The 11,108-nt window shown below is 38.5% G+C and overlaps 1 long non-coding RNA gene across 1 annotated transcript; it reads left to right on the top strand.

Moving 5' to 3' along the window:
- The first annotated feature begins 620 nt into the window (after nucleotides 1-620).
- Nucleotides 621-4,505, top strand: LOC146395975 (uncharacterized). The gene is made up of 2 exons (XR_014829546.1): nucleotides 621-940; nucleotides 1,455-4,505. It is a non-coding gene; the product is annotated as an uncharacterized LOC146395975 (long non-coding RNA).
- The last annotated feature ends 6,603 nt before the right edge of the window (nucleotides 4,506-11,108 follow it).

Here is an 11,108-nt window from a genome sequence, read left to right as displayed (position 1 = left end):
ATTTTTTCAAATGCTTTTTCTGCATCTATTGATATGATCATGTGATTTTTCTTTTTTAGCTTGTCGAAGTGATGGATTACATTAATTTTCAAATGTTGAACCATCCTTGCATTGGATAAATCGCAATTTGTTGTGGTGTGTAATTCTTTTATATATTGTTGGACTTGATTTTCTAATATTTTATCAAAGATTTTTGCATCTGTATTAAGAGAGATAGTGGTCTGTAGTTTTCTTGTAATGCCTTTGTTTTGCTTTGGTACTAGGATAATGCTGTCCTTATAAAATGAGTTAGGAAATATTCTTTCTTCTTGCCCCTTTCCTCTTCCCTCTCCCCACTGATGACTATTAGTTTGTTTTTTGTATCTGTGAGTCTCCTTCATTTTTGTTGTATTAACTAGTTTATTTTTCATATTCTACCTATAACTGGTAACATGCGGTATTTGTCATTCTCTGACTTATTTTAGTAAGCATAACTCTCTCCAGGTCCATCCATGTTGTTACAAATGGAAAAATTTCATTCTTTTTTATGGCTGAGTACTAATTCGCTGTATATATACCACATCTTCTTTATCCATTTCTCTGTTGGCAGACATTTAGGTTGCTTACATAACTTTGTTATTGTGAATAATGCTGCTGTGAATATTGGAGTGAGTTCATCTTTTTGAATTAGTGTTTTCATTTTATTTAGATATATACCCAGGAGTGGAATTACTGGATCATATGGTAGTCCTATTTTTAGTTTTTTGAGGACCCACCATACTGTTTTCCACAGTGGCTGTACCAGTTTACATTCCCACTAACAGTGTACAAGAGTTCCCTTCTCTCCATGTTCTCACCAACATTTGTTATTTATGTTATTTTTTTTATTTTTTTATTTTTTGTCTTTGGAGCTGAACTGGCAGCATATGGAGGTTCCCAGGCTATGGGTCGAATCGGAGCTGTAGCTGCTGGCCTACACCACAGCCACAGCAACGCCAGATCCAAGCTGCATCTTTGACCTACACCACAGCTCACGGCAATGCCACATCCTTAACCCACTGAGCGAGGCCAGGGATTGAACCTGCAACCTCATGGGTCCTAATCGTATTTGTTTCCGCTGCACCACGATGGACTCCTGATAGTTTGTTATTAATGTATAGAAGTGCAGCAGATTTTTGTAGACTAATTTTGTATTGTGCAACTTTACTGAATTCATTGATGAGCTCCAGTCGTGTTTTGGTGAAATCTTTAGGATTTCCTATGTATAATATTATGTCATCTGCCCAGAGGGTCTGTTTTACTTTTTCCTTTCCAATTTGAATTTGTTTTACTTCTTTTCCTTGTCTGATTGCTGTGGCTAGGACTTCTAATACTATTTTATTTTTTATTTTTATTTTTATTTTTTGTCTTTTTGCCATTTTCTTGGGCCACTCTCGCGGCACATGGAGGTTCCCAGGTCAGGGGTCGAATCGGAGCTGCAGCCATCAGCCCACGCCAGAGCCACAGCAACGTGGGATCCGAGCCGCGTCTGCAACCTACACCACAGCTCACGGCAACGCCGGATCGTCAACCCACTGAGCAAGGCCAGGGATCGAACCTGCAACCTCATGGTTCCTAGTCGGGTTCACCAACCACTGCGCCATGACGGGAACTCCCTAATACTATTTTAAATAGGAGTGGACATCCTTGTCTGGTTCCTGATCTTAGAGGAAATGCTTTCAGTTTTTCACCATTGAGTATGGTGCTATTTGTGGGCTTATCATATATGGCATTTGTTATGTTGAGGTATGTTCCCTCTGTACCCATTTTTTTTTTTTTTTGGAGAATTTGTCTTATAAATGGGTGTTGAACTTTGTCAAAAGCTTTTATGCATCTATTGAAATGATCATATGGTTTTTATTCACTTTGTGGATGTGGTGTATCCTATGATTGATTTGCAGTCATTGAACTGTCCTTACATTCCTGAGGTAAATCCCACTCGATCATGGTGTATGATCCTTTTAATGTATTGTTGGGTTCAATTTGCTAATACTTTGTTGAGGATTTTGGCATCTATGTTCATCAGTGGTATTGGCCTATTAATTTTCTCTTTTTTGTGTGGTGTTTTTGTCTGGTTTTGGTATTAGGGTGATGCTGGCCTAACTGAATGTGTTCAGAAGTGGCAGAAGTGTTCCTTCCTCTGCAGTTTTATTGGAATAATTTGAGAAGGATAAGTATTAACTCATCTCTAAATGTTCAGCATTATTCACCTGTGAAGCAATCTGGTCCTCAACTTTTTATTTGTTGGGAAGTTTTTACCTTCTATTTTTTTTGTCTTTTTGCCTTTTCTAGGGCCACTCCCGTGGCATATGGAGATTCCCAGGCTGGGGGTCTAATCAGAGCTGTAGCCACTGGCCTACGCCATAGCCACAGCCACAGCAACGTGGGATCTGAGCTGCGTCTGCAACCTACACCACAGCTCACAGCAACGCCAGATCCTTAACCCACTGAGCGAGGCCATGGATCAAACCCGCAACCTCATGGTTCCTAGTCTGATCCATTAAACACTGAGCCACGACCAGAACTCCTAGCTTCTGTTTTTTAATTATTACTTATTCATTACTGGTAATAGGTCTTTTCATATTTTCTACTTCCTCCTGGTTCAGCCTTGGGAGATTGTACATTTCTAGGAATTTGTCCATCCTTTCTAGGTTGTCCATTTTATTGGCATATGGTTGTTCATAGTAATCTCTTATGACCCTTTGTATCATGTGGTATTGGTTGTAACTTCTCCTTTTTCATTTCTGATTTTATTGATTTGGGCCCTTTCTCCTTTTTTTCTTGATGAGGCTCACCAAAGATTTATCAATTTTGTTTATCTTTTCAAAGACCCAGCTCTTTTCTCATTTATTTCGGCTCTGATCTTTATGATTTCCTTCCGTCTATTGATTTTGGGTTTTGTCTTTTTCTAGTTCCCTGAGGTGTAAGGTTAGGTTGTTTATTTGAAGTAAGCTTGTATCACTACAGACTTTCCTCATAGAACTTTTTTGTTATTTTGGATCATTTTCATTTTCGTTTGTTTCCAGGTTTTTGTGGGGTTTTTTCTTATTTGATTTTTTTCAGTGATCCATTGTAATATAGTTGCATATTGTTTGGCCTCCATGTTTGTGGTTTTTGTAGTCCCTCTCCCACCCGCACCTGCATCTGCATGGATGCTAGTCAGGTTCTTAACTATTCTACTAAGTCACAACAGGAACTCCAGAAGTCTGCTTTTTAAAAATTCATCTGGTTCTGTGTTATATGGGGATGAGCACCTTTAATATTAAGACTTTGCAGAACAACAACAAAAAAATCCAATCTACTCAACATTGTCTCTCTATATTCTATCTCCTGTTTAGTTATATGTTGGAATATTTGGACATATCCCTGTATCTTTTAGCTTTCCTTGATACTTTCTCCATCTGTACTTCTAGGCTGAGTAATGGGAAGCATGCCTTGCAATCATCCCGCTCACAGCTTTGCTCTTAAGCTGTTTGTTTTTTAATTTAATGGCTATATATCTACTGTGTCCTTGGGATATCAGATACACTTGCTTGTTATACCTTTCTTATATGGATTTTTTTCTTTTGAAAATTTTCTTTGGGTTTTTCTTGAAATATTTTGGTGATTCATACTTGTAATTTGTTTAGTTGCTCATTTTTGTATTTGAGAGCCTATTTTTGTGGATGTTGTTTTGTTTATCGAATCCAGTGATGGGAGGGGCGGGCTGTGCTACCAGGTAAGGATATGTCAGTATTTTTGATTCTGGGTATAGGCGTCTCTTCCCTGGTGGGGGCACTGCCCTGCTTCTCCAGCTCCAGTGGCTTCATGCAATGTTACATTATAGACTGTATATAGACACCCTATCTGCCCCCAAGTCAGCCCATGGGTGGGGGTTGGAACTTGCCTTGCTATTCCGTCAGCTCCCTAATGAGTCTCCCTGCCCAAAAAGAGTCCCTGACCCACCAGCATCCATGGGTATCCTGCTCTGTGCATCTATTAATCCTGGGTTCCAACACATTCCTCCCTTTGCAGTAGTCTACCTGTTTTGTGTTGTGATTTCCTCCCATTTTATTTGCCTATATCTTAGATCCCATCTGCTCTCTATCTTTCTGGCATTCCCCAAAATTTCAATTCCATTGCTAGCCCTCTCATTTCTTAGTGCCAAGGCAGATTTTCATATTTTTCCTCTACTTTAGCCCCTTATGGAATTTAGGTTTGAATGAGATTGTAGATGTTTCTGTTCCATATGCCATCTTGATTCATTCTCACTAATACCGTGTTAAAATAACAACAAAAATGTTTGTAGCCTTCTTCTTATTTCAGTTAATTTTCTTGAAGAGAACTAGTGTTGCAGTGGCTCCTGGGCTGGTCCTGTAGTTACAAAATGTGCTGTACTACTAGCCATAAACAGGATTCTTTACAAGGAATTATTGAAATAGCAGCTCTTTTCTCTGCTCCCTAGTATGCAAAATTTTGTAATAAACTTACTGATACTAAAGAGCAAATCCTAGCATTGAATACTCTCAACGGTCACAAAACAATATTCAGTAATAACCGATTTTGTTGGCATTAAAAGATTAGGGACAAGAGAATTATTTTTAAAACTACTCGGTTGGGCAGCATCGTGGCAGTGGAAGATGTTCCTCCTGTTGTCCTCCCTTTAAAATAATGAATTAGACATCAATCCACAAACGAAAGCACTGTTGTGGGAACAAGCACAATATGCCAAGGGACCCATGAGGAGTCTCACCTACCTGTTAATCCAGTCACAAGCTCTTGAACGAGCAAAACTGTTCCAAATCCTCATGTCCCATTCCGAAAAAAAGTCTGGAGAGTGCCGACAGGTAAACATGGGCAGGTAAACATGGATAGGAGAAAATCTGCAGAAATCCAGACTTCCCACTGGGAGATACCAGCCCACTATCAAGAGAAGAAAAACAAAAACAAAAAAAAAAACCCGAGTTTGTTGACAGTAAGAGGTACGTTCCCAGTGCTGTCCCCTACCTTCCAAGCAACACCATGGAGGGCTGAACTATCCAGTAGTGGGAGCATCTCCTATTGGGGAAAAGGGGAGCAGTGAGTGAGTGCCCAGCTACCTCAGTGATAGGGGACACAGCTTGAGAAACTCATTTCTCTCCAGCACTACCCAAAGTACTGAGCAGGACCTCTATGACTAGGGGTTTATCAGGAAAATGGCAGGTGTGAATATCAAAAGGCATTAAAGGAATGCAATTTCTTTAGACTTTAGCAAAAAGTCTACCCACAAGCCCCTGAGAGTGCCACAACCAACAATCACCCCACTGGGTCCACAGGTATCCATTCCCATTGTTCCGGGTGCTAAACTCAAACTTCCCCCTACTCTGTGGCCAGCTCCTTGTGCACTCTTGGGGTGCAGCTGCAAGAGCAAGTCCAATGAACACTATCAGAGAAAAAGACTAGGATCAGTGAACAAGGGAGAAACGACAAACCTGAGCTATCATGCCACCTTCTGGAAACCAAAAGAGAGATTTCCAGTGGCCAGTCTGGTGAGTGGTAAGAACCAGAGAGGACATAAAAGCTTATCAATTTTGCCACAAGAGGGAGCAAGAAGAGGGCAGCAGGTATTCCTATAAAGGCAAAAAAATCCTTAGATATAACAGTACCAATGAATATTATACCCCATCTGAAGCCAACCTGTAAAGATTTAAGATGTCAGCTACATCAAATGTGAAAGCAGTAATGCCAAACTATAAAGAACATGAAAAAAATTAAAGAAAATTTGTTGTCATTAACAGATAACAATGATTTTTCTAATAACTGAGCTCAAAGGTATGGAATTTTGTGATCTAGCCGATAAAGAATTCAAAATAGCTATTTTGAAGAAATTCACTGAGCCACAAGAAAACTCAGACAATTCAATGAGATGGGGGAAAAATATATGAACAAGATGAGATACTTACCCAAAGGATAGATATTATAAAAATTAAATTCTGGAGCTGAAGAAATTCAATGAAAAGTGAAAAATGCAATAGAGAGCATCTGCAGCAGAGTGAAGCAAATGGAAGACAGGATATATGACCTAGAGGACAGAAACTTTGAAATAACAGCAAAATAATAATAATAATAATGAAAAAGAGTAAAGAAAGCATATGTTATCTATGGGATTCCATCAAAAGAACAAATAAAGGACTAATCGGGTTTCTAGAAGAAGAAGAGAAGGAGAGGGGGCAGAAAATATATTTTAAAAAGTAATAGTTGAGTTCCCGTCGTGGTGCAGTGGTTAGCGAATCTGACTAGGAACCATGAGGTTGCAGGTTCGATCCCTGCCCTTGCTCAGTGGGTTAACAATCCGGAATTGCTGTGAGCTGTGGTGTAGGTCGCAGACGTGGCTTGGATCCCGCGTTGCTGTGGCTCTGCTGTAGGCCGGCAGCTACAGCTCTGATTAGACCCCTAGCCTGGGAACCTCCATATGCCGTGGGAGTGGCCCTAGAAAAGGCAAAAAGACAACAAAAACAAACCAAAAAAAGGTAATAGTTGTGCATAAACCTGGGGAAGATTTGGATATCCAAGTTCACGAAGATAACAAGTCAGTCTATGATCTCAGTGCAAAAAGACCTTAAGACACATTATAATAGAACTATAAAAGAAAATCAGAGAATTTTTTTTGTCTTTTTTTTTTAAAAGGGCTGCACCTATGGCATATGGAATTTCCCAGGCTAGGGGTCAAATTGGAGCTGCAGTTGCCAGCCTACACCACAGCCACAGCAACGTGGGATCTGAGCCATGTCTGCGACCTACTCTCCAGCTCATGGCAACTCTGGATCCTTAACCCACTGAGCAAGGCAAGGGATTGAATCTGTGCCCTCACGGATACTAGTTGGTTCGTTACCACTAAGCCATTACAGGAACTCCAGAAATCAGAAAATTCTAAAAGCATCCAGGGATAAAAAGATTGTAACCTACAAAGGAACCCGCACAAGGCTATTAGCAGATTTCTCAGGAGAAATCCTCCAGATTAAGAGAGTGAAATGGCATATTCAAAGTGTTCATTGAAAGAAAAAAATTGTCGGTCAAGAATTCTCTATCTGACAAAGTTAGCCCTGAGAGATGAAGGAAAAATACTTTCCCAGATGAAAGCCGAGGGAGTCATTGCCACAGAACTGCCCTGCAATAAATACTGAAAAGAATTCTTCAAAACTGATATAAAAAGATACTAGTCAGTGTTACGAAAACATAGGAAAGTACATAACACACTGGTAAAGACAAATACAGTGTCAGGAAATCCTAGTTCTGTAAAAGGATAATTTGTTAACCATATAATTACAGCATAAAGGTTAAAGGAGACAAGTATGAAAAAGAACTATAGTTACTATAATTTTTAAATAAATATACAATATAAAAAGGTAAATAGCATCAAAACTATAAAAGGTGGAAGAGGGAGTAAAAAGGTAATAAAGCCTTTGAAGGTGATTGAAGTTGCTATAAGCTTAAAATAGACTTGTATCTATGAGATGTTTAAGCCTCATGGTAACCACAAAGTTAAGTAAAAACTTAGCAGCAGATTCACAAAAGACAGTGAAAGGGGTAATAGCGCATACTGCCCTGGAAAATTACCACTTAACAAAGGTAGACAGTAACAGAGGGAAAAAGAAACAGTGGAAATACAAAACAACCAGAAAACAATGAATAAGACGGCATCAGTAAACCTTTACATATCAATAATAACTAAATATAAATGGATTGAATTCACCAATTAAAAGGTACAAAGCAGCTAGACAGATAGGAAAAAACAACAAAAAAAAGGACCCAACTATATGCTGCCTACAAGAGACTCACTTCAGCTTGACAGACAAAAAGGTTCAAAGTTGCAGGATATAAGGTAATAAAATCAACATGTAGAATGAGTTGCATTTATGTATACCAACAACAAAACATCTGCAAAAGAAAGAAAACTATCCCATTTACAATAGCATCAAAAACAATAAAACATTTAGGAATAAATTTAACCAAGGAAATGAAAGAGCAATGAAAACTACAAGACATTAATGAAAGAAACTGAAGAAGTCACAAATAAATGGAAAGATAGCCTGTGTCTACGCATTAGGAGAATATTATTGTTGAAATATCCATATTATATAAAGCCATCTATAGACTCAATGTAATCTCTTATCAAAATTTCTGTGGCATTGTCCATAGAAATAAACAAATCCTGAATACTATATGGGATCAAAAAAGACCCCAAATAGCCAAAGCAACCCTGAGAAAGAAAAGCCAGAGATATAACACTTCCTGATTTTAAAATATACTACAAAGCTATAGTAATTAAAATAGTAGAGTAAAACAATACGGTAATTTTTACTGGCATAAAAAACAGACACATAGACCAATAGAACAGAATAGCCTAGAAATAACCCCCTGCATATGTGTTCAACTAATATTGGACAAGGGAGCCAAGAACACTCAATGAGGAAAGGATACTTTCTTCAACAAATGGTGTTGGAAAAACTGGATAACCACATGCAGAAAAATGCAATCTTATACCATTCACAAAAATTAACTTGAAAGGGTTCAAAGACTTAAATATACCTGATCCCATAAAGCTCCTAGAAGAAAACACTCAGAAGAAGCTCCTTTATATTGGTCTGCACAATGATATTTTGGATATGACATCAAAGGCACAAGAGGAATTCCTGTTGTGGTTCAGTGGTAATGAACCGACTAGTATCCATGAGGATGCAGGTTTGATCCCTGGCCTTGCTTAGTGGGTTAAGGATCTGGTGTTGCCCTGGGCTGTGCTGTACATCACAGATGTGGCTTGATCTGATGTTGCTGTGGTGTAGTCTGGCAGCTACAGCTCCAATTCAACCACTAGCCCAGAAACTTCCATATGCCACAGGTATGGCTCTAAAAAGAACCCCCCCCCAAAAAAAAAGGACAAGCAGCGAAGGAAAAATCAACAAGTGGGACTATATCAAACTAAAAAGGTTTTGCACAGATAATAAAAAAAGAAAGAAAAACAAGGAAAGAAAAAGAAAAGGTAATATATGGAATAGGAAATAGTATTTGCAAACCCTTTACTGAATAAGAGGTTAATATCCAAAATATATAAAGAAATCATACAACTTAATGACAAAAAGTCAAATAATTTGATTTTAAAAATGGGCATAGGAACCAAATACCCATTTTTTGAAAGAAATCACGGCCAATAGGTGCATAAAAAGGTGCTCAACATCACTAATCAACACAAAAATGCAAAACACTTTCTGAAGGGTTTTTATCAGAAATGGGTGTTGGATTTTTGTCAAAGTCTTTCTCTGCATCTATTGAGAGGTTCATATGGTTTTTATTCTTCAGTTTGTTAATGTGGTGTATCACCTTACACCAGCCAGAATGGCCATCATCAAAAAGTCTACGAACACTAAGTGCTGGAGAGGGTGTGGAGAAAAAGGAACCCTAGTACACTGTTGGTGGGATTGTAAACTGGTGCAACCCCTGGGGAAAACAGCATGGAGATTCCTCAGAAAACTAAAAACAGAACTACCATTTGATCCAGTAATCCCACTCCTGGGCATCTATCCAGAGAAAACCACGACTCACAAAGACACATGTACTCTGACGTTCATTGCAGCACTGTTTGCAATAGCCAAGACATGGAAACAACCTAAATGTCCATCGACAGAGGAGTGGATCAAGAAGATGTGGTACATATACATGATAGAATATTATTCAGCCATTAAAAGGAACAAAATACCAGCATTTTTAGCAGCATGGATGAACCTAGAAGTTATCATGCTAAGTGAAGTCAGCCATACAATGAGACACCAACATCAAATGCTTTTGTTGACATGTGGAATCTGAAAAAAGGACCGAATGAACTTCTTTGCAGAAAAGATACTGACTCACAGACTTTGAAAAACTTCTGGTTTCCAAAGGAGATGGTTTGGGGGGTGGGAGGATGCGCTGGGGTTGTGGGGTGGAAATCCTATAAAATTGGATGGTGATGATCATTGTACAACTACAAATGTAATAAATTCATTGAGTAATAAAAAAAACCTCGTAACTGTTAGAATAGGTGTTAACAGGAAGACAAATGATGTTTGTGAGCATGTGAAGATAAGGGAACCTTTGTACACTGTTGGTGGGAATGTAAATTAGAGCAGCCATTATAGAAAAAAGTATGACAGTTCTTCAAAAAATTTAAAATAGTCCTACCGTACAACCCAGCAATTCCACTTCTGGGTATATATCCAAAGAAATGAAAACAGGATATTGAAGAATTATATACACTCTTATGTTCATTGCAGCATTATTCACAATAGCCAAGATATGGAAGCAACCTATATATAATACGTATTACATGTAATAATATATACCTATTTATATAATATGTACTTGTGCTGTATATATTATATATGTAATATATGTATTATATGTACACATACACAATGCGACATTATTCAGCCATGAGACACAAGGAAATCCTGCCTTCTGTGACATGTAGCAACTGCTACACTTATTTGGAACAGAGGACTTTGCTGTACAGTAGATGGGACCCCTAACCTCGTGTAGTAAAGCAGAAGTGTCAGCTTGTTTTTAACCTCTAGCAGCCAAGAGATAGAGCCTATAAACTTGGAGCTAATGAAAAACAGTTGGCGGAACTCTGGAAAGTTATCATCACTTCCCCTTATAGCAGTGCCTCATAATTGCACAGTGCTTCATTTTCACGAATATTCTGGGTTAATTCTATAGCAGCCTTGTGACATGGTAGATGAGGAAATAAGCTTACATAGATGAAGGCATTTTCTTCAGAGGTAGGGTTAACTGAGTTTCAACAGAGTTGACTCCAAGATGCTTTGAATTAGACATCTCAGGACCCCCATGTTTTGAAAAGGATTATCTACCAACCAAATATTAGGATTTACTAGTCAGTGGTTACCTGTGAGGTAATATAATTCCAACTAAAACACAACATCCTGATATTCAATTAATCTTTTTCTATCTTTTTTCTTTTTCTTTCTTTTTTTTGTCTTTTTGTCTTTCTAGGTCCACACCCACGGCATATGGAGATTCCCAGGCCAGGGGTCTAATCAGATCTGTAGCTGCCAGCCTACACCACAGCCACAGCAATG

Source organism: Sus scrofa, chromosome 15 (genome assembly GCF_054392235.1).
Source record: "Sus scrofa isolate SSC_HxYL_T2T_F1_AM1 chromosome 15, Sscrofa_HxYL_maternal_Yorkshire_Landrace_v2.0, whole genome shotgun sequence".
Lineage (NCBI taxonomy): Eukaryota > Metazoa > Chordata > Mammalia > Artiodactyla > Suidae > Sus > Sus scrofa.
The sequence above is the reverse complement of the archived record's forward strand: the minus strand, read 5'-3'. Positions and strand labels throughout refer to the sequence as shown.